This window comes from Anopheles darlingi, chromosome 2, assembly GCF_943734745.1.
Source record: "Anopheles darlingi chromosome 2, idAnoDarlMG_H_01, whole genome shotgun sequence".
In the NCBI taxonomy this organism is placed as follows: Eukaryota; Metazoa; Arthropoda; class Insecta; order Diptera; family Culicidae; genus Anopheles; species Anopheles darlingi.
Window position 1 is genome coordinate 69697054 of NC_064874.1, and position 21503 is coordinate 69718556.

At 47.4% G+C, this 21503-nt stretch overlaps 1 protein-coding gene across 3 annotated transcripts in view; it reads left to right on the forward strand.

The window, feature by feature from the left end:
* The window catches only part of LOC125952409 (uncharacterized), a 310728-nt gene that overhangs the window by 176604 nt on the left and 112621 nt on the right, over positions 1-21503 (forward strand). The window lies entirely within an intron of this gene.

Genomic DNA, 21503 nt, shown 5'->3' on the forward strand with positions numbered 1-21503 from the left:
CCCAGCGATTCGACGGCGGGTTCGGAAGTCGGCCATTAGGTCGCCGTTTCATCCGGCCGTTCGTCCGTCGGTTCCATTCACAGCGAGCCATTCGGCCAAAAACGGCTGGGGCTTCGGAAGCGGAACCCTCGTACGAGGGAGTTTTTTTTAGTACAGCTTGTGTGTGTGTTGTTGGGGCGCTCGCACCTCTCGGTAGCTATATCGAGCTCGGCACCTGCGCCCTAGTGGCCCCGGGATGCTGGGAATATTCGAGTTCGGTCCGAGCAGTGGTCCAGCGCGGGCAATCCGAGAACATTCTCGCACACACATTGACACCCAACCATACCACCGTTCCGCCGGGAGTGGCCGCACGCAAACGGTATACTAGGAGGGAGTCCCCAGCTGTGTGTGTGTTCGGAGCCTTCTGCTGGGTGCTTGTTGCTCGATGATGATGTTAATGATGATGATGATGTTGGGGATGCTGGATTTCTCAACAAGTTTCCGAATTCGATTCATAAAACGGATTCACTCGTCGGGGGGGACACTCACGGGCACGGGCAAGTGAGTTCGCTCATCCCGGGAAGAATGGCGAGCTCGCACTCACCAGTGCGTGGAAGGGAAATTCATTTTCTTTTCTCATTTGAAAGGACACGAGGGCAGCTATCCGCGCGGGGCTACGAAAGGATATTTACGTTCCGGCGCCAACACCAGTGCGTGACACACGCACACGTACGTCACTTCCCGTTTGGGGCTTTTGTTTCCCCTTTTTGCACCATCAACACCATCACCATTCCAAAGCGGTGCCAAAAAAAAGGAGGGGAGGGAGAGGAAAGGGGGTGTGAGCGTGTGTACCCGATGCAAGTGACCTTTTGATGGTGAACCACTCCGGAAAATTCCTGCCCCAATGTTGATGGGTAATGGGAAGTAAATTACACCATTAGAGCCGACGACGACGACGAGCTGATGGTGGTCGCCGCCGAAGGGGGATGCAAGCATATCGTGGGTACGACCAGTAGGTTGGACGAGCTGGCTACCATAAAAAAGAACCTGAGTAGAATCTGGAAGCTGGCTCGCTCGACCCTCGAGACGCGGCCATCCCAGATGGCAGCAACAGCAACAGCAACAGCACCAGCATCAAGTAATAAAATTAGAAATTCAAATGTTGGTCCGGGCTGCTTGTTGCCGGCGCAGTGCGATTGTGTATTGGGATGGCTTCCGGTTTCCTTTACCACCACCCTCTCCACTCCGCTCTCGCCCATTGTGCGAGCCAAAATTCGGAATGTGAAACGAGCGGACAACTTACTGTCGTACGAAGAATGCCGTTAACGTTGCGGTGAAAACGACGCTACATTCTCATTTCCTGCATTCATCCTGCTTCTTCTTCTTCTTCTTCTATCTCTTCTTCTGCCTTTCTCTCTCCCTCTCCTTCTTCTGCTTATAGAGCTTAGTTTAGTGAGAATGTTTATGGTTCGAGTGCTTGGCCGAAATTACTTTTACCCGTTTTTTCCGGTACGTTTTCCATCGAATGCGCTTCCGGGGGTTGGGGTCAAGAGTTACATTCGTCCTGCGAAATGGAAGGACTGTAGCAGCAACTGGAATACTGGGACGACTTCGCTATTAGGTGGTACCCATCAAACTCTCACTCGTTCCGCCCAATTGTTGCCCCCAAAGAATGGCTTCCGGTGATCGTTGAACATTCGATTCGGGGACCTGCGAAGGGAAAGGGCTACTGTTTGGTGCCCTGCTCGTTACTTCAACGACCTCGACGTGGCCCAGCGCCGACCTACCCGAAAGAAAGCGGTTTGCTTTTTGCTTTAAACCAAACAGAGCGACCTCCTAGCACTGGACCAACTCCTGCGCCATTTCTAGGACGTGCCAGATTGATTTGCCTCCTCCATTCCTATTCCGGCAAATCTAATCACCAAGCACCATCACCAACCACCACCGCTGGACCGTGGGAAAGCTCACAATAGCAACCAGCCGCCCTCGTGCAGTCATACAAACAAACAAACAAACAAACCAACCAACCAACGGACGGACGGAAGTACAACCGACCGAAAATGGGCGAAACAAAAAAAACGGTGAAACAACATTCCCAAACCAGCGGGCGTGCAAGGGCGTAGTTTAGTTTGAAAAGCAATTTACGACGCTAATTTACCCCGTTTTGCCAGGGCCGCCTGGCCGCCATAGGCCATGACCACGCTCTGCCGTAGTCTGAAGATCGTGAAGACGAAGCAAAGGTCGAATCTTTTCGTCCACTGAAAAATCCTTCGCACGATCTGTTCGCCTGGGTGTGACTGTCCAGCCACAAGGACAACGAAAAAGAATGCCACCACCAGGCCACTGCGCTCCGCCGGTCACACCGAATTCTGGGGCACGTGAGTCACGTGGGATCTTAAAGCAACCCACCACACCTGCCCACTCCAGCACGGTACCGGCCAGTTCGAAATGGAGGAGGGGCACGTTTTATGGGCGACTTAATTAGGGGGTCGCTTTTATGCGCGCCCCTGCATTCCACCCACGAAACCGGCAATACATGATTGAGGGTGAGGTTTACTGGAGTTTTCGTTTTTGTTTCGGTTCGTTTTTTTTGGCTCGGATCACTTTCGGTGCAACGAAATGGCGATGGAAGACCGGTTCGGTTCAGGAGACTAATACTGAACCAGGATGCTGGATAACTTTAACCTCACGGTTTTTTGTCGTACAAAGCACTCTAAGTGTAGTTTATGGTTGAAGATCGTGGCACGAGTAGCATGTTAATATCCTTTAAAAAATACATCAATTTCAGGAAGCAATAAGTAAATCATGGATTCAAATGTAACTATGTAAAGAGCGGCAGAATTGCCATCAATTCCAACAGATTCCTTCTTGTCGGACTTTTAACAATGGTTTACGTATCTCTATTTTCTTTGTGGCATTCCTTTCAAGAGTATTAAGTAAAATTATTGGATCCAATGAAGCAAAACTATCGAGGACACAGCAATATCAAAAAGTATACGGCATGCAAAGCACGGTGTATTTCGTAAATTTGAAATGGTTTTGATGAAACCTGTTCGAAAAAGTTGTTTTTAAGCAAACTCTTCAAAACTATGATTTTTTCGATGTAAAAAAATCCTAAAAGTTAAGTGCTATTAAATTAACAGATATTATTAGCTAATGAACTAACACCGAAAAATAATAATATTTCCCAAATCGTCATGCCTAGACCTATAATGAGAGAAGAAAAAGGATAATTTTTAAGCCACACTACCTCGACATTGATGCCATGACTGTTCTTTTTTTTAATAATTTTATCAGAGTGCGTGTTAAAATACGTGAAAATTTTTAAAAAAATCGTAACAGAAATCACACAAATGGACATTTTGTGTGAAGCAATGGCAAAGTACTAGAATAAGCAGTAGATGTTCTTCTCGGTGGTTACCTTCACCATCCCAGAAAGCCCCAAAAACGGTTCATTTGAATGTACTAGAGCTAAAGAATGTGCCTACGAAACAATGCGCAGTTCACTTCAAAGGCGTTACATCTCACTCCAGCCTCCTGACAATCCACCACCTCCAAACATCTCATTTTCTGGTCAAACACACGCACATACACACACACACACACATACGAGGCGTGCGTTGGCAGCTAAAACATGTACTCCCGGTGCTATTACGCTTTAACACGATACCGTAAGCCAGCATAACTAACATGGCTGCGTGCATGGAGAGGTATCAGCATATCCAGCAAGCCACGCAGACCTCACATGACGCGTTACCCGAGAAAATCAACTACTCCTGTGAGCATCTTACGCCGGTTTCCGGATACACCAGGCACCAGGTCTGGCCTGCTGACACTTTCCACAAAGAATAAGCCTGCATTGGCACCAAGTGTGCAGCCCCCGACAGGAACACCCTACCCCACGAAGGCATTTTAGGCATTTTTTTACACATTTAAACCTTCGCTCCTCCGTCGAACAGTTGTTGAAAAATTAACCAACGCACCATGAACCAACCGTAACCGTGGCGTGCCCGTGAGAGGGGGGAGGAAGGCGGTGGCCACAGGAAACCATGTTGGCCCGGCCGCTAGCCAGCTACCGCCATTTCCGCCGCTCCTGCCCGTATTGACCTAATTAAACCATTTATAAAATCGCACCATTTTTCGGCAAACGGCAACGCGACGAAAGGGGTAGAACCGGGGAGGAGGGGGGGAGCATTCTGGGCGAACACCTGCCAGCACACGGGCTGTCCTCTCCTTTCCGCCCGTGGCTAACTCGCTCGTTCGCTCAGCGGCCACCCTCTCGGTCACTCACTCACCGGGCGAGCGAACGAGAAAAGCTCTCGAAACTTAATTAAAAGTGAACAATTTAAAAATTCCATTTCCAACACTCCGCCTCACCCAGGGCCAGGGTACCGGGGCCCTAGCGCCAGGCCAGGACATCGAGTTACAGCTGAAGTGCCGAGAGCTATGGTTGCTGCAACTGCTTCTACAACTGCTACCGGGGGATGGTTGTTTGGATGCAAGGATGCACACACGCGAGACTCCCGGCACTGTGGACTCTTCCTCCTGGCGTCTAGTACCAGGACCGGGTCAAAAGTTTGTTGATTGGGATTTTCGGATAATGTATGTTCCTGCAAGCTGAACGGTGGAAGAAGGCAATGGCAACGTGGACATCAACTGGCTGATGGATGAACGGTCGGTCCTTCGTTCCAGGCGCTAGAGGATCAAAGTTCCGCTCCGCTCGGATGCAGGGTCCGTGTTCCGTGACCACCGGGAACGCATTCTCGGCGAACTCCGGGCTTCCGCTCCAGTCCAAACACGGCCGGACTGTGACTCGGCCACGGGGATGTACAAACGCAATTATAGATGTAGTATAGACCTTGGCCCCACCTCCGGCGGGAGGCCTAAGCTTCGTACGCAACACCCCCTCACCCTACATCGAGGTTTGTTTTCGTTTAGCTTTGTAATGAATTTACGAGCCTACGCTAGGCTCAGTACCGGGCGGTCTGTCCGAACAAGTTCAATTTACATGCACGATGAGTGTTGTGTGGTGTGCCTGGGTTGATGGCCTGGCCACATCTTGCCAAGCGATGCGTTAGCGAATGGTGGATGAAACACCCCACGACCACCGTTGTCACGTGCGTTTTCGGCCAACGCAATTTATGTATGCCGATTGGGAGGAGTGTGCGGAAAGGGGGATGCAAAGTCATTCTAAACACAAGTCCGGGTAGGGTGAGAAGGTGATAACAAATGAATGTTAAGTATTATTGTGTGGAGCACATTTGGTCGTCTGTTGAATTTCGTGCTACTGCCGTCCAATGAAACAGCTTTAAGTAGAAAGGTTGAGCGAAATTGTTGGTTAAAAACATCCGACGAAATTGTGCATTGAACTCGTAGTTGTGATTAATGACAACACTAGAAATTTTAAATCGTTGAAAAGAGCATAATCTGCTGCAGACGAAACAGAATATAAATATCAGATAGATCAGATCATCAGAAGCTGACATTCCAATGCAAGCTTTTCAATAATCTGCTACCAATTTCCAGTGAAGCGGTATATTTCATTTGAATAACACTCTCGAATAGCACTAAAATGGCACTAAAATTCCCGGATGAGCAGAGTAAAAAAGGACATGACATAATCTACATGAAATGATGGAAACTGGATTAAATGATGGAACGATCCTGAAACTCGAATCATAATTCCATATCGAGCTTGTGGTTTCTATTTTTTTATTTTTTATATGATTAAATGTTCAAACTAATTATGCTTTTGTTTCTTTACCATTTTTTTTTCCAATTATTTATCTTCTTGAATTGTCTACTGAAATCTCCACTTATTTCTCTTATGCTGTTTCAGTCATTTCGAACTAAATTATGTGCTAAATGCACTTTTTGCGGAGAAAATAGAAAACTAATTTACTTCCAAAAGTTGCTTCAAACCACTTTTCGAACGGAATGTTCAGTCTCTATGCACTCTTATCCGTCCAAGAAGATTTAAATGCTAATTCTTTTCGCATCACAATTGGCCCTCAATTACGTAATTAAATATTCACTCAACCTTTCATCGTATTTTACAGGCAAAGAAAAAGATTTCTTAGCTCACTTTCCACAGTGCGCTTTAAACTATTAGATCATCAATCTATCATCGGATGCCCAGGAATTTATTGTCCAGTCAGCAGAGCAGGCGACGGGCAGCTTATCAGTAATGCACTCTCCGTATAACATCCGCATACCACCATTGCTACTGTCTTTGCACCGACACCAAAAAAGGATTCCATTCCACCGAGCAAAAGGAACAGTGACACTGTCTCTTTCTATATCTCGCTTTGGTCTTATTTGTTACCCTCCGTAAAAGCCAATTCTACGTTTTGCTGACCCATTACTTTCTGTTCGACCAACTGGCTGGCTGGCTGGCTTGCCGGAGATTGTTTTTTATACCTTTTTTCTACAAAACCAAACCTTCAGAACGATGCATCACGGAGCATATTCCGTAGATGCTCCGTGGCACAGTCCGTATCCGCGTGGCCCCCGTAAGAACTCGAAAGCTCGTTAAACCGCACACCGTACGAGCTGCCGCAGACCGGCTGGACACACACCCGCCTGCCCGCCCGCCCGGCCCATCGGATGGATTACTGCACGATAGCGAGCAAATTTGCGCCACAAACATTCCGCGAATCCAACCAACCAGTCCCCAGCCCAGACCGCGGAGCCCGGAAATAAATGTGCAGATCATATAAGCCGTTTTCCTCGCTCCGATTGGCAGCCTCCCTCGGTGTGACTCTTCTGTGCTGGCTCGAATTCGAACGACCCCCCGGTTCGAGTGCAGCATGCAGCATACCGCGTGTGTGCACGCGAGGTAGTCAACTCTCTCTGTGCGCGAGAATTGCACGATAAAATACCGGTCCGGCTTTTGTGGGTGGCGTGCGCGCTGCTACTCCGCACTGCGGCCAAGTTACCGTGGCATCCCGTGGCCGCCTCCTTTGGTTTTTTTTATGCTTTCTCTCGTGAAACTTGCTTCTCTCGACATCCTCTCGACTTCTCGGCTACTATTCGGTTACTCGTTTCGAGTTGTTTTTATCTGGATTGCTGTTATCTGGTGGCCGCAATCGAAGAAGCCTAAAAGTGCACCGAAACCTGGCCGTGTTGGCGTGCCCAGCCAGCGAAGGGATGCATACGAAGGTGGGCATTTACAGTGTTACACAGACACCACTGGGTGGACTGCGCGGCACTACGGAACTACGCTAATGTACTTGAGTCTTGCATTCTTTACCCTGTTGTCTCCTTTCGTTCCGTTCCACTTGGAACCGTACACCGTGGCACATTTCAAGTGACACCGAAAGCACTCGGTCCGCATTTCGGAATGGCATCGCGAACATTTTCCAGTATTACTTCTCCCCCACCCAAGCGCTTCGGTTGGTGTCATGGTGAAAATGCGTCGCTCACACCAGAGCTTGGTGCAATGGCGACGAAAACATCGTCCCGTTTGTCGCAACCGGGAGTCGCATTCGTTATGCGCATAAAATTTTATGTTTTATTCACCTTTCGCGCGATATCACGATGTCGAAGAAAACAAAGAAAAGGAAGAAAGAGAAGAAATCAAAAAAGTCTTTCCATTTCGCGGAGGGAAACTTCCGCACCCACAAAAGGCAGCCGGATATGCTGTGCCAATGTTTGCCGGGAGCCCACGCTGCACACAGTCCAACTAATTTTCGGCGAAACTTTCCTCATTTAAGCCACTCTTTGCACAAGGCGCGCTGAACGTCGCTGCTGCTGCTGCTGCTGCTGCTCCTCTCGAGCTGCTCGAGAGTCGCTTCCCAATCCCAATCAACTATGCCACACACCACCACCACCACCATTCACACAATTCGGGCTCACACACGGGACAACAATGGTGGTGTGCACGTACCGTGCTTGATGAAAAACTGAAGGCGCCATTACAGGGCTCCAAACACACACATCCATACTCACACCCATAAGTCACACCCTCGAGGGGAGCGAAAAGCCACGTTCCTTTCCTCGTTCCTGACCTGCCGAATGACTGACGAACTGTGTTGGCATTTCCGGCCCTTCCGGTTGACCTTCCCATATGTGTGCTTGTTTGCAATCTCGCGCCATGAGATGCTAATATTGGACGCTCTCGGCGCCGTTCGGCGCGGGATGTAATTTCATTGCTCGAGTTTCGACTATTTTTGCTGTTTCCATGGAAAAAGCTCAAATGCTGAAAGCTCACTTATGTAGCGCTATATGTGCGTATGGCATATAAAACATGCTGAAACTTTACGCTGCGGGGCATCGTAGGCCCGAGAGTACTCATTGAAATGCCAATAAGCTGGACGGTGGGCGCTTGGATCGCGCGGTGATCCAGAGTCGCTGCACTATATTGCATATTTACCTCATTTAAGGATCTTAATGTTACTCATAAGATGTACGGTTATGCAACAATATCGCGGAGGTGCTGTTGCCCAAAATCATTGAGAAATGTGCCACATGCTGAAGCAAAAATCAAACTAAACACATTTGAAGGCATTTCAACATTTGTATGAAATGATATTAAAATATTTTTAATAATATACTTTTCTTGCTAATCTATCATCTAGTGTAGTTCGTCTAAATCATAGAGCGAGCAGGTTAAAATCATACACAGAACATTTATGTGATAAGCAATATGGAATATTAACAAGGACCAACCTTTAATCTGATAAGCTTCTAACCTACAGGATCCTTGATCATGGGAACTACTTGTGTCAGCTCGTCCCAGTATAGTCAACAAGGCAAGTCCAGCAAATAATGTATAGGTTTAACTAGAGTTTTCAAGTTAGACTACATCTCGTAATTTATAACACCTGGCCGCAAGTAAGCGTTTCACCTGGAGAAGTATTATGATATGATAAATGAATAAAATTCGCAAATATCGTCGTACCACTTAAAAACAAACTTTTTAAACTATTGAAGTTTACTCTATTCATAACTAGCGAATTTAAGAAAATAAAAATGAATAAAAAACACTAGATTCGTTTTTCGATAGTCCTGCTCCAATCGAACCTTAATTCTCGTCCTTTGTGCCACTCCCAAAGTGATACTAAACGCCTCTTGGGAATCCAATACTTCCAACCATTAACCAAACACGCAATATTGAAATAATCAAAGCAACAAAAAAATAAAACTCACTTCATGCCGCGTCGAAAACGTCAATCGCGGCCAACTCCCCGAAGGGGAACCGAAACCACACAATCGAACCAAACCCGTACCTACCGCAATCAAATCATAATCGATGGAAGGTGCTTCAGACTGCAGACCGCACCGCCACCAAACACGATAATGGCTGCTTTTTGTCACACAATTCCGGCCGCCACCTAACGCTTTGACGTCAATGACGCTCGCGAGGCGCGCGCTATCCCTGCGCTACACGTCCTCATTTCCATTTCCTTTTCAAATTCTCCACACACGCAGCTGGCCGGCCGGCCGTCCTGTTCCTGTTTCGGTCGGTAAAACATACGTTAACCTGTCAGTCGTACCAGCAATCATTCACAACAACATCAACACCCCGGCACCCAGGTAGAATGGGGCGAGGGTTTGGACCATCCATCTCCGTGCCATCTTCGTGGACATTTCCGTGGCGTGAGCTGGCTTGGCTGGCAGCTGGCGGATGGTAAACCGGATGGCGGTGAAAATATGACACATCGTTTGTGTTTTAATGGGCTCGTAAAGTTGCGAGCCGATTTTCTGGCCCTTTGTCTCACGCCGTCACACACTTTCTTCGCGGCCACACGTCACGCGGAACGAGCCCGCTGGCGCTGGGGCGTGCATTGTTTCGCCAAGATCTGTCGTACGAAGGACGAGGGTGGGCCCGATTTCACTCCAGGACAGAGAGAGAGAACGAGATATTCCACCGGTATATGCTCGGTATCAAATTTTATGCGAGATTAAAAATTTACGAAGCTGATATGTTTATGCTCAAGCGCCGGTCGCGTGATCGCACCGCGAGTTCGAGGCAAGGTGTTGACCGCGGTTTCAGAGAGGGATTCGGCACATTTTGCGATGGTCCGTAGTTTGGCGAAAGGTCAAATTATTATCCCTAATACGTGGCAACCGTAAATCATCAATCTAGCGCCATCAACACCGACGATAACGGGCGTCACGGTGGGGCAGCAACGAGGCAGCGTATTCCGCCAATCCTTCCGCAGCCACTAGCTAGAAAAGAGGATACACACACACACACACCCAAAGGCACATACTCCGTCCGCATCGATTAAACGGCTTGGATTCGGTCGTTTTCAAGCAGTTTCGGATAAACCGCGCGCCGCGTTAAGGTCCAATGATGATGAGCCGGTTGAGAGCGGACCGAATCCGATTACATGTCAACGGAAGTGTGTGTGTGTTGGACGATGCCAGAGGGCCTCGCATTGGAATGCACCGGGCAGGCAGTTAAGCCTGTCGTGCACACATCCTGCCTGGAAGTGGTCCTTTCACAGCCTGATGCTGCTGCTGCCACTGCTGCTGCTACACTTTGCTACTGAATGATGAATGGTTCACTAATGGTTAATGGACACCATCCATCAACATCCGTATCCCGGACCTGCCCTAAAGCATGCCTGCAGGAGGACAATATATGGAGGAGTTCATCAACGACGGACAACGGAATGGCCGGCCATGTTGCGTCGAAGCATAAGCCGACCGCATCCGTTCGACCGGTTCGGTCTGGCGTGCACTGAGTGCGTTCCATGTCAAGGTGCAACTGGGACACTTCCACACGGTCCGCATCCTACACTATCTCGAACGACACTAGCATAGGCCAGTAGTTGACCGTAGTGCAATGAAGGCAAGTGCAATGAAAAATAGAAACTAATTAGGTTTTAATTTTTAAGCGAATCTCTTTCATCGGTACACTCTACGCCCTGGACAAAGTGAGCTACTGGCGAGTGCACTTTGGTGAGTCTTCCTTGGTCTTCGTAGCGTTGGTGTTGCCTCGCAAAGAAAAGCCCAGGATTAATGTATGCGCAACCGTAGCAGTACAGCCTCGGTGATAGCGATACATCTGCATTGTTCCTGCTACCGATGTTGCTACTGATCCTGCTCCTGCTGCTGCTGCTGCTGCTGCTACTGCTGCGGTCGCTAAATGGTGGCAATTGCTGCTAAATGCCTCCCATTGTTCAGAGGCAATAAAACTGTTGGATGAATTTTCAATTTATCCTTCACCTCTTACACACACACCGAGAGCTTAACAATGTCAAGCAATTGTTTAACGTAAGTGACCGGAGGGAGCGATGTTGGCCCAGAGATAAATTATTCGTTTCTCGACTCTTCCTTACAATCTGCAAACGATTCATTCATTCTGCCCGTAAGATGGAACCCTGCAGCAAACGTTGCTCGGTGCATCACGAAACGATCCGAATGTCCGAAAGACCCAATTTCGTTCACAAAAACATCAAACAAAAATGCTGACCCTACCGGTCGCCATCAGAAAACGTCAAACATCATGTAAAATGAATATAATCTGATGAACCTTTATCGGTGCGGCTGTCCGTTAGCATTACAGAAATGGGGCAGGTCTTATCATGCGGGAATAGATCTTGCGCAAAACACGTTTTTTGAGTAAATGTCCAGAGCATTGCACTCGGCTTATCAACCGTCCGGTAGGCCATTATGCTGACCGATGAATCTGTCTAAATGTTTTAAATTTTTAATTAAGGTTAACATCAAATAGGGGCCGGTGCAAGCACTTTTTTATTGCAACTATATTTAACGTGAGTGTTCCGTGAAAGTTGGAAATAACTTATGCGTTAACTTAGTATTGAAAGTAAACTTTAAATGTTCCACCTGATCATAACTCTAAGCGATCACTGATAAGGAAACCAGATCAAAATAGCTTAACTTCACTCTGGTACACCTATTATTATCAGAAATTATGTTCAAATTTAATGAAACAATACTACTTCTACAAAGCACATGTGTCTCATATACAAATATTCGTAGTGATACAACATAGCGCTTTATCCATATTGAACCGCTTGTTCATAGAAAGCATGCTACATGTAGATTATCATCGCACTTTTATGTTTATCGATCCAACGCATATAAAATTGGCTAACAAAATTACTCAGGATACAAGCATCTCCCTTTTTTGTTGCAAATTATTCCAACAAAACCGATCCAGAGCCACTTACTAGTGCCAGGTTTATGTGCGTTAGCGTAATTAGGATTTTATCGAGCAGCCTGTCACGTCGTCGCTTTAATTTTCCATCAAAATCCTACCGATAGCACAAAACCCCGCGACTGCGGCGTCTCTATCGAAACGCAGGAAAAACAACCGCTAGCCCCTGTCCCCGATACGCACTTCACGCCACCCAACATGATGTGCCAAACCAATGGGCTCGGCAGCACCGACACACCAAGCGTTCAGATGTAATTAACGTGATTAGATGATTTTCTTCACGAGCGAACATTTAAACCACGTGTCAAAGCGAACGCTCTTTGATGTTTCGAATGAAAATATTCTACAAACACAACATGGTTACACGCACGATGGTCATGGATATATGAACGTTCTTAGCGGAAACCATCGGTGGAAAATGATCCTAGAAGCGTTTCTAACGTTTATCCTCAAAGATTACGCAATCAAGATCAAGAAGCAGCAGTCCAATATGGTAAGTCTTACAGTTTCTCCTTCACTGGGGAAGAAAAAACTAACGACACCATCGACACCACCGGTGCCGCTGTTCGGCAGCATCAAATATGCAGCAATATTGGCCCACGGCATCCCCACCCCCGGCAAAGTGGCCAACACTCTTTTTTATTACCTTTTATTGAAGCCGACACGTCCCATCGAGTTATTCGCACTCCCCGCTTCTTCACCGCCCCATCCATCATACGATATGATCAATTATGCTTTATGCTCTGCCCATAAATAATGCATAACCGAGCGGAACGGGCTCATCAAAAAAGGAGGTGTGGGGAGGGGGGCCACAATATCAAACGGAAAAACCAACCACTGAACGAGCGAGCTGTCGCTGTGGTCGCGTGCAGCAGTATGCGGAATGCTCAACAGTTTGATTTCGTGCCAAATCGAGCACAATCTCCCTCAGCACCCCCTTTCCCAGTGCCCTTTTCTCGCTCACTGTTGCTGGGACGAAAATCCTGTCGCGCGTCACGAAATGAATGAAAGAAATTTAATCATTACCGGAAAAGCGCCTCAAACTCACGTGCTGTCGGTAGGTCTGGCGTGGTTTTTTATGTCGATATTTACGTGCGAGAACGGTGGTGGGATACGCTCCTGCGCTGGATGCAGCATTCCGGCCTTTTCCGCAAGCACAACTATACCCTGGAGTGCTGCACGGGAATGTAGTGCAAAAAATGTTTACGACTTTACTTACTTCGTTCGCTTCTTGTTTGCTATTGAAAAGATCGAGCAGCGTGATAAAAATAGATTACGATTATAATCCAACTGTTGTGACTAGCGGCAACTGCCATGTTCGTACGGGAAGAGAACCGTTTTCTAATATTTTATGAAAAATCCCGTTTACACCCACTATGCAGATATCGCATTTGCTCGGACTGCCATCGACGCACTATGCCTACTGTTGTTGATGTTCCCTTTTTTCTACAAAGCATTCGCACCACCACCCCCGGGAAGTTCGTGACGACGACGACGACGACATACATATGCGTCACAATGTTCACCGTGCAATGTCCCGGAGCGCACAATTCTCCAACGTTCCAGCTAATCTTCAAATGGTGCCACCACCACCACTGCCACGCTGGCGAATCCCTTTTTTCTCTCCTCTCAAGTGAAAGAATAACCGCCCCCGGGGGTAGCGGAAGACCTCATCTGGGCAACACACAGGACATGCGGATCTGTGAGACAACCGACCTACTTCACTTGAGGCCGGGGCCGGCCATTTCCCTGCGGCTGTAATCTATTTGGCCCGCGAGTAGCTCCGTACCGTCCGTTCGTCGTCCAATCCGCCGGTGGAAAATCTGTCAATTAGCATACATATGCAGGCGAAGGACCAAAGCCTTGCATTGCGATGGTATGTTCTGGGTGCTCTATGCTCTCTTACTGGAACTCTCGCTTGATGTACTGCACCGGAAGGTACCGTCCATGCACCGACGCCGATAACGCCGAACGCGGGGCAAATGGAGAAAACGACGACCCATGAATTCAATTTCACTTTTCATATCTCGCATCCTCTTCGCCTTGTCCTATCCGCGAAGTAACCAGATAAACACTAACCAGTGTTAGTGGCCCCGGGTGTACTACATCCGGCACTACATCCATTTGGTGGCTGTCAATGTGGTAGAAACAGCGCGAGCGGGCGCTTATCGTGCCACACTCTGGCTAATGGAGGTTCCAACCGCGTTACCGCGAGGACAGGCCCGTAATCACTCATCACTTAAGGGATGCAAGCTGAGACGGAACCAGCAGCAACGCAGCGAGTTACCAACGACTTGATGACGCAGTCCATCAGGCGTAGTGAGGACACCACACACAACTCATCCAACCGATACAGAAAGACCTCCCCTGACGCGATACGTCATAAACACCGAACCCTCCGCACGGTGCTCCATCAAATGGCGAGCCTTCGCGCCCGGTCACGGCGTGATCCGTGGCGTGGAAAATACCGACGAACCTTCCTAATCGAACAGATAATGCCAATAAACGGAGGGCGAGGGCTGGCGAGGTGGAGCGAAGTAAATTGATAAACTTTTCCGGCGCCCTAGACCGCGTTCCGAGCAACTTGAAGCCCACCATCGACCAACACCGTAATGCTAATGATATGATGAGGGCAGAATCGCAGAGCTGAAGGAATGGCTCCTTGCTGAAGGGCTGGAACAGGGAGAGTTGTGGCCCAAACCTTACTTTCCGAAAGCGGAAGAAGCGGAAAGTTTATCGATTTAGGTCGATGTCTCAAAATCGATTTCAATTTCACACTTCCCAACTGGAACGCGACGTCTTTTCCGGGGAAAGCGGCTGCGGTAGCGGCTCAGTAGCAGAGACAATGGCCTGGCCTGGCCTGGCCTGGCTCTGTCTGGTGTCTAATGAACTCGAGCAAAACTTTTGCCCGAGCCTCCCGAGCCACAAAATATTGGCCGTCTGCGATTTCCACGATTCCGGTTTTTGGTGGCGTTCCGGGTTGGTGCAGCATTAGGTATTGAATTAGGGAGGAATAGAAGTTACGCGTTACGCGATTGGGTTGTTACGTGGGGGGGAAACCGTGAGAGCGTCAGCAGCCTGTAAACGGGGCTGCTACCGGAAATGAGAATGATTCAGGATAAGGAAGTTTGCGCCAACAAACGTTTAAACTTTGGCCTCGCATTTCGCGCTGGATTGTGGATGTGGAACGCGATGGCCAATGCCGCCAATCCGGCAGCAGAGAATCGCGGTGAGAGGGGTATATCGATCGATAAAAGCGATCGGATTACCGGGCAATCAACCGAGGCTGCTGGGGTAATAGGTTAAAATGATTGTATGACTCTTATTACCATATCATTTCCACTGTATCGACTGCGGTTGCTTTGGATGCTAACGCCGGGCGGGGCGCGTTAACAATTACCAATCCGATATTGGGTGTTTAACAATTTTTCTAAATAGGTTTACGATCTTTCAACCTTTCAATGTCGATTGCAATCGATAGTTTAATATAGAGCATTGGAACTCTCAGATTTTGCACAAGAATAGTGAAGAAACATGCGATTTATACTGCAATAGACTTAAGCCTGGCCAGCACTGTGCTATTACAATCACTCTTTTAGCTTTAAGAGAAAGCATTTATGTAACCGTTGTAAATTTATTTTTTATTGTTCGCCATTATTTTTCCGCCATTTCCGTTATTTAAACTAGATTAAATAGGACATTGAATGTGCGATGTACAGAACTTTTTCAATCATTCCTTTTATTCCTCGTATTATATGTGTCACTCCTTCCGAGAGCCAATGGAGGTAAAATTTAAAGCAATATTACAGAGATTAGTTACATCATTAACGTATGCATCATCGCATACTTTTTAATTGGCTCTGTCCCAGTGCAGTGCAATGTCCTACCAATCCTTGTTTTTGGTAACGTATATCATATCAAATCGATGGTTGAATAGTTGATCGATGTCTAGTTTCAATCAACATTTCAAAATCCATCCGAAACATGTCAATACCTTCCAAGTAAATTGTATATAAACAGCATAACACACTTTCCAATTAACAACAAACAGTCACAACCGAACATTATATTAGTTGTGATCTAATATTGCCGAATATTCATGTTACGCACAAGAAATTCTGTTCCGTGTTTTTCGAAACACTCAAAACCAACACGAGAAGTTCTTCGATTCCCTTTTGTTTAAACTTGTATTATCGTAAGTGATTTTTCATCCCAATAACAATGGAAAGGCAACGTTCACTCGATATAATAAAGTAATTTACGGACTAGTACTGGATAATTTCACTAACAGAATAAACGATTGTTCGTTGTCAAACACTCACAAATCCAAAACTACTTTAACCGAAAACAATTCAAAATTGGAACTGTTGATGAAACACCGCTCCACCAACAAGCGGACAACACAAGTTGTGCTCTGGGAGTATTGAATCATCATCTGCCCACACCGAAACGTCACAATCATGCCATGTCAGAGGATCAAGATCTCTGCCTCCCAAAGCGAGCCCAGTTTGATCTCTCCACTTTTGCCGCACCTGTCAATTCGTCCAACCACTTCACCAGATTATTCCATAAATACAGATGACCGCATTAAACGCGGAGCGCTGCGCAGTGAACCGATTTCCTCCCCGCCCGGGGGGTGGACCGCACGACACGTCACGAGACGTTGTACGCCCGGAGCTCGGCGTTCCAGCGTTCCAGAACAGCGCCTCCAAACCTTGGCACACTCGGACTTAGCCGTATACCGGCTGCCATTTCCGGTCAGCGAAAGTCACGTGATTGATTTATGGTTTGGGTTTATTTATGCTACCGAAAAGGCTATCCTAACACCTACCTTACCTCGCCTACCTACCATATCCAGCACTCCATTCACGCAAAACACCTGACATCCGAAATCGATGTGACGCGTGGCACAAGGGGCCCAAACGGAGCGGAGAAGTGGCACCGAGCGGTGACAACTTAATAATCTTCGCTCACTTCTGGACGTTCCTGGAACCGGAGGGAATACAAGAGCGCAAGCATCAACAACAGCAAGTGAAACAAAAAAAAAACAAGAACCTCCGGACTCGGCGAGACGAGTGTGTTAACGTGTCTCTGATCCCGGGGCCACCACCACAACCCATCGCAGCATAACTGAATTAACAACAGCAACAACACAGCTGCAGTTGCTTAGGAGGGGGAAAAGGCACCGGACTGGCAAATGGCCGGTGACAGGTGCTTTACGCGCGAAACGTTTCTGACACGTCGCAGGTCGCGGTCACGATGCGATGGGGGCGAGAGGCACCTTTCACCTGGCGTGAGCTTTATGATGGTTGACAAAATTAAACACGAGATTAATCCTCCAGAGTACCGTTACTCTTGGGTCACGAACCCGCCACCGGAGAGAGGGAAGACATCCTTGCAAGACGTGCCACGGTCCGGTCACCATCCTTACGTGCGCGACTGGCCGACTACTGGTTGTTTGCTGCAACCGGAAATGGATCGTGCGTCCGTGACTGCGACTTCTCGTCTGCGAACTCCCCACTCCGTACAGTAACCGATCGAAAAGACTCTCTACTCTCTCTGCCCGTGCCATGGTTTTCCTCCCTATCAGGGAAATGAAAACTATATTTACTAAATATGGTCGACCAAGGCGACTTGGCGACAAGGCGACTCCCGGACAGCATGGGAAGAATAATTCATGAACCATAGCCAAGGGGAGGGACGCATTCCCGGCCATAATATAATGGCATCCTTCAAGGAGGACCCGCTCGAGCGGTTCCGGTTTGGAATTATGTTTTCTAGACTCCATTTTTGGTGCGGAAGTCTCATGACCGTCAGCTCGTGACACGAGGGAAGTTTAAATGAGATTGTGCTGTCCGGAGGTGTGAATGGCGCGCGCCATGGTCATTACAGTTTCGCTGCGTCTGCAGCAATACACCGTCACGACTCGCGGATGTCTGACACTTTTAAGCATACTGCCGCACCACCACCGTATCCGCTGCACTCGTCCTCTCCGCATCGCGAAAATGGGAAAGCGCAGCGAAGCTTTTACCAATCCACCAGCGAAAGCGCGTCTTGGAGCGTTCGAGATTTAATGGCATTAGACGAGACACGTACCGAGGACGATCATAAAGATACCACGCGAGGATCCACGGCGAAGGTCCGCGGCTAGCCGAACAAACAGACGGTGTCCACCCCGGGGAGGGTGCTGCCCTCCTAGTGGAGTACTCGCCGCGTTTCACGCTCGTCAGCACGCATATCACTCACTCACTCACTCACCCACCCACGGGCCGGGTTGGTCGCCGTAAGGAAGGAAGCAAGGACGCACGATACCTTAATGGTGCCGTGGCACGTTAATTGTGCTTTCACTGCCACGTGATTGATGTGTAATCGTCGTTGTGCCAGCGTCTAGCCGGAACGGAGAAGCCCGTAGCCTGAAGTCTGATTTCAGTTCATTAAAGTAGAGATTGCGCTAGCAACGTTCGGATTCGCAAACAAACATTCGAGCATAAACATCAAAATCCAGTTGTACGGGTTTCGAAGTTCATGTAAATGTGAATGTATGTAGTTCCTTTAATTACAATAACTTGCGATACTAAAACAATCGTTCTTTTAAATAGGAAGATGTGACTAGACCTTTCGTAAAGGTTTAGCGGGTAGTTATGTATGAACATCTGCTGGCAACATGTTTCGCTGCAGTAGTTCTAAAAATCTCCTTATTTACAAGCTGCACTCTACCCTCGGCACTGAACATAAAGTGTTAAAAAATGGTTAAATAATCTAGCCCTTAAGTAATGAGCTAGATGAGTTATATGGAGCTATGGTTTTCAAGCATTGTCCATTCGAATTCAACGATTACTACTTCAAATAGACGAAAAGTTGGCTTCGGTTTTACATTATTGGTTCCAACATACAACATACAATTTACAATTCCAATCCGGCAACAATCATAACATCTAAAAATTCAATAATAAACTTGCGAACAGATATTCCCCAAGAAATAATACAATAGTTCTGCGCATTGGTCTCGTTTCATGAGTTTTCAGGATCAGAGAGTGGCTATACCCAGTATGGTCCCAGTAATTCCAATCCGGCAACAATAATAACATCTAAAAATTCAATAATAAAGTTGCGAACAGATATTCCCAAAGAAATAATACAATAGTTCTGCGCATTGGTCTCGTTTCATGACTTTTCAGGATCAGAGAGTGGCTATACCCAGTATGGTCGTATCGAAGTTCGGCTTTGAAACATCATTAAATTGTTAATAGAACGCCCTCGATGGCGATTACTTACGGATCCTTCTTCAGAATACACACAGTGTGAATCATTTTCAGTGTCTCTAAACGAAATGAATAAATATTGAAAATAAAAAAAGAACTAGTAATAAAGAGAAGACCATCTTGCGTCTTGTTATGAAAGTATTATTCACAAAAAGTACCCTCACAACACACCAATCTGCTCAAATAGATCAAGAAATGCAGTGAGCACACATCAGTTGAAGCGAAAAAAAAAGATAAACACCTCTCACCCTCACCTAGCTTGACTTTCATTCCCGCGACGGTGCGAGACTATCCATTTCTTCCGCGATTTCGCACGCTCCTCGTACACCCTTCGCGCCCGTGCTATCTCTGCGTCCGCTTATCTCTTAATCAAATAAACCGTTTAAGCGCGTGTGCATCCCAGAACCCGTGGACGCCTCAGCTCCCCCCCCCTCCCCTCCACGACATCAAGGGTAAAAGATGGCCTCACCTCGGCACCTCGTTGGGTGTTCTGTTTCCGTCGTTAGAACCGAACACCCAGCAACCGGCCACCACCAGCGCACCTGTAATTGTTTTGTAATGAGTCCTGCTCCCCACGGCAGGACCGGCGTCGTCATTCGTGCGTGCGTTGCGTGAAACATGAAACCATTTCACGGTTCCCCCGGTTCCCCCGGTTCCCGGTCCCCAGAAATATCTCTCACTCTGTCTCTTTTTAGGTTTGTTTTCCTGCCGCACTCCTCACACAACAGCGCGACAGTAGCAGGGGGGCCACCTACATACCAGTGTCTCATTAGGATTGTTTCTCGCGAGGTGTGTCCCGAGATCTGTCTCCATATCGCGCACACTCACTCACTCACACCGAACGAACGATGATCTTGACCGACCGTCCAACCGACCGCGAGAGCGAGCGAGGAAAATGGTTTGTTTTCTCGCTAACAGTTCCGTCTACGGGAGGGCGTCTGGGGAGGCTGTGATTTTTCCCGCCCTCGCCACCACCTAGCACCAGGGTCGGTTGCCTGTCACCTGCTCATCACCGCGCAGTCCCCAGCAACCTTCATGGTCACTCGGTTGGTCGAGCCGGGAGGCAAAGAGAATGGGTTGGAAATGAGGTGGTCGAGGGGTTGGTTGGTGGGGTTGCGGAAAGGGTTTCAGCTTGCCGACGACCGTTACCGCGGCCATAAATTATGTGACGCGGCCGACGCTCCAACCACTTGACCGTCCTGCTGCCTCTTCTGCCCCGCAAAGCCCATCGCAAGAGGTGTCTGCCTCTCGTGTGACAAGTGGATCGCGTGCTTTTAGAACGACTGGTCGAGCCTCAAGGGTTTGAAGTGGAGAAACGAAATTAAAGAGGATTCGGTGTGTCCGAAAGTCCATGGAGAACCGTTCTATTAGGCACGGTTTTTGGGATGGAGCGCAGATGGAAACACCCCAAACATAATAGAGGCATCTTATGCATATCACTGCGAACGAATCGGTCTTTTACTTACCTATTTACTCAGTCTCAAGACTTTCTTAGTCTTCTATTATTTCGTTTCCATCATCTATAATACGTACCGAACACATTGTTTTATTACAAAGCATCAAATGTTCAGATTTTCTTCCTTGCAGCTCTTTTTTACAATATAAACAATGTTTACAAAAAATCAAGCAATGTATTGTGGTTTCATTTAGATTCCAACCTTCTATATTCAAACGCCAACGAGTTTTCCAAATTAGCATCAAATATGATCCAAACAAACATGAGTAAAAATAAACATCAATTTTTTTCTACATCAACCATCGCTTTAGTTGTTGTATTTTCGAATGCCATTAGCAACAAGGATATGTTGCATTAGAAATAAAAGGGCTTCATTATGTTAATCATTAGTTAAATAATGATAATCCTGCAAACACACTTCTTTGTGTAACGTTTATGCGTTAATATCCAGTCATTTTGAATTTCAAAAGAAACCGCAAACTGCATATTAGCACTCCCTGCATTAATATTGATGATTAGGTGGTTATGTTATCATGTCTTCTCCAACATTACGTCCGCAATAACAGAAAATGGTTGCTGCAACACCCAGAACTACTCCAATCCAAGTAGCCTCATACGCTGATCCACCATTTGGCCTCTCTACGAAGTCATGGCACTGTTGGCCTTTCACACA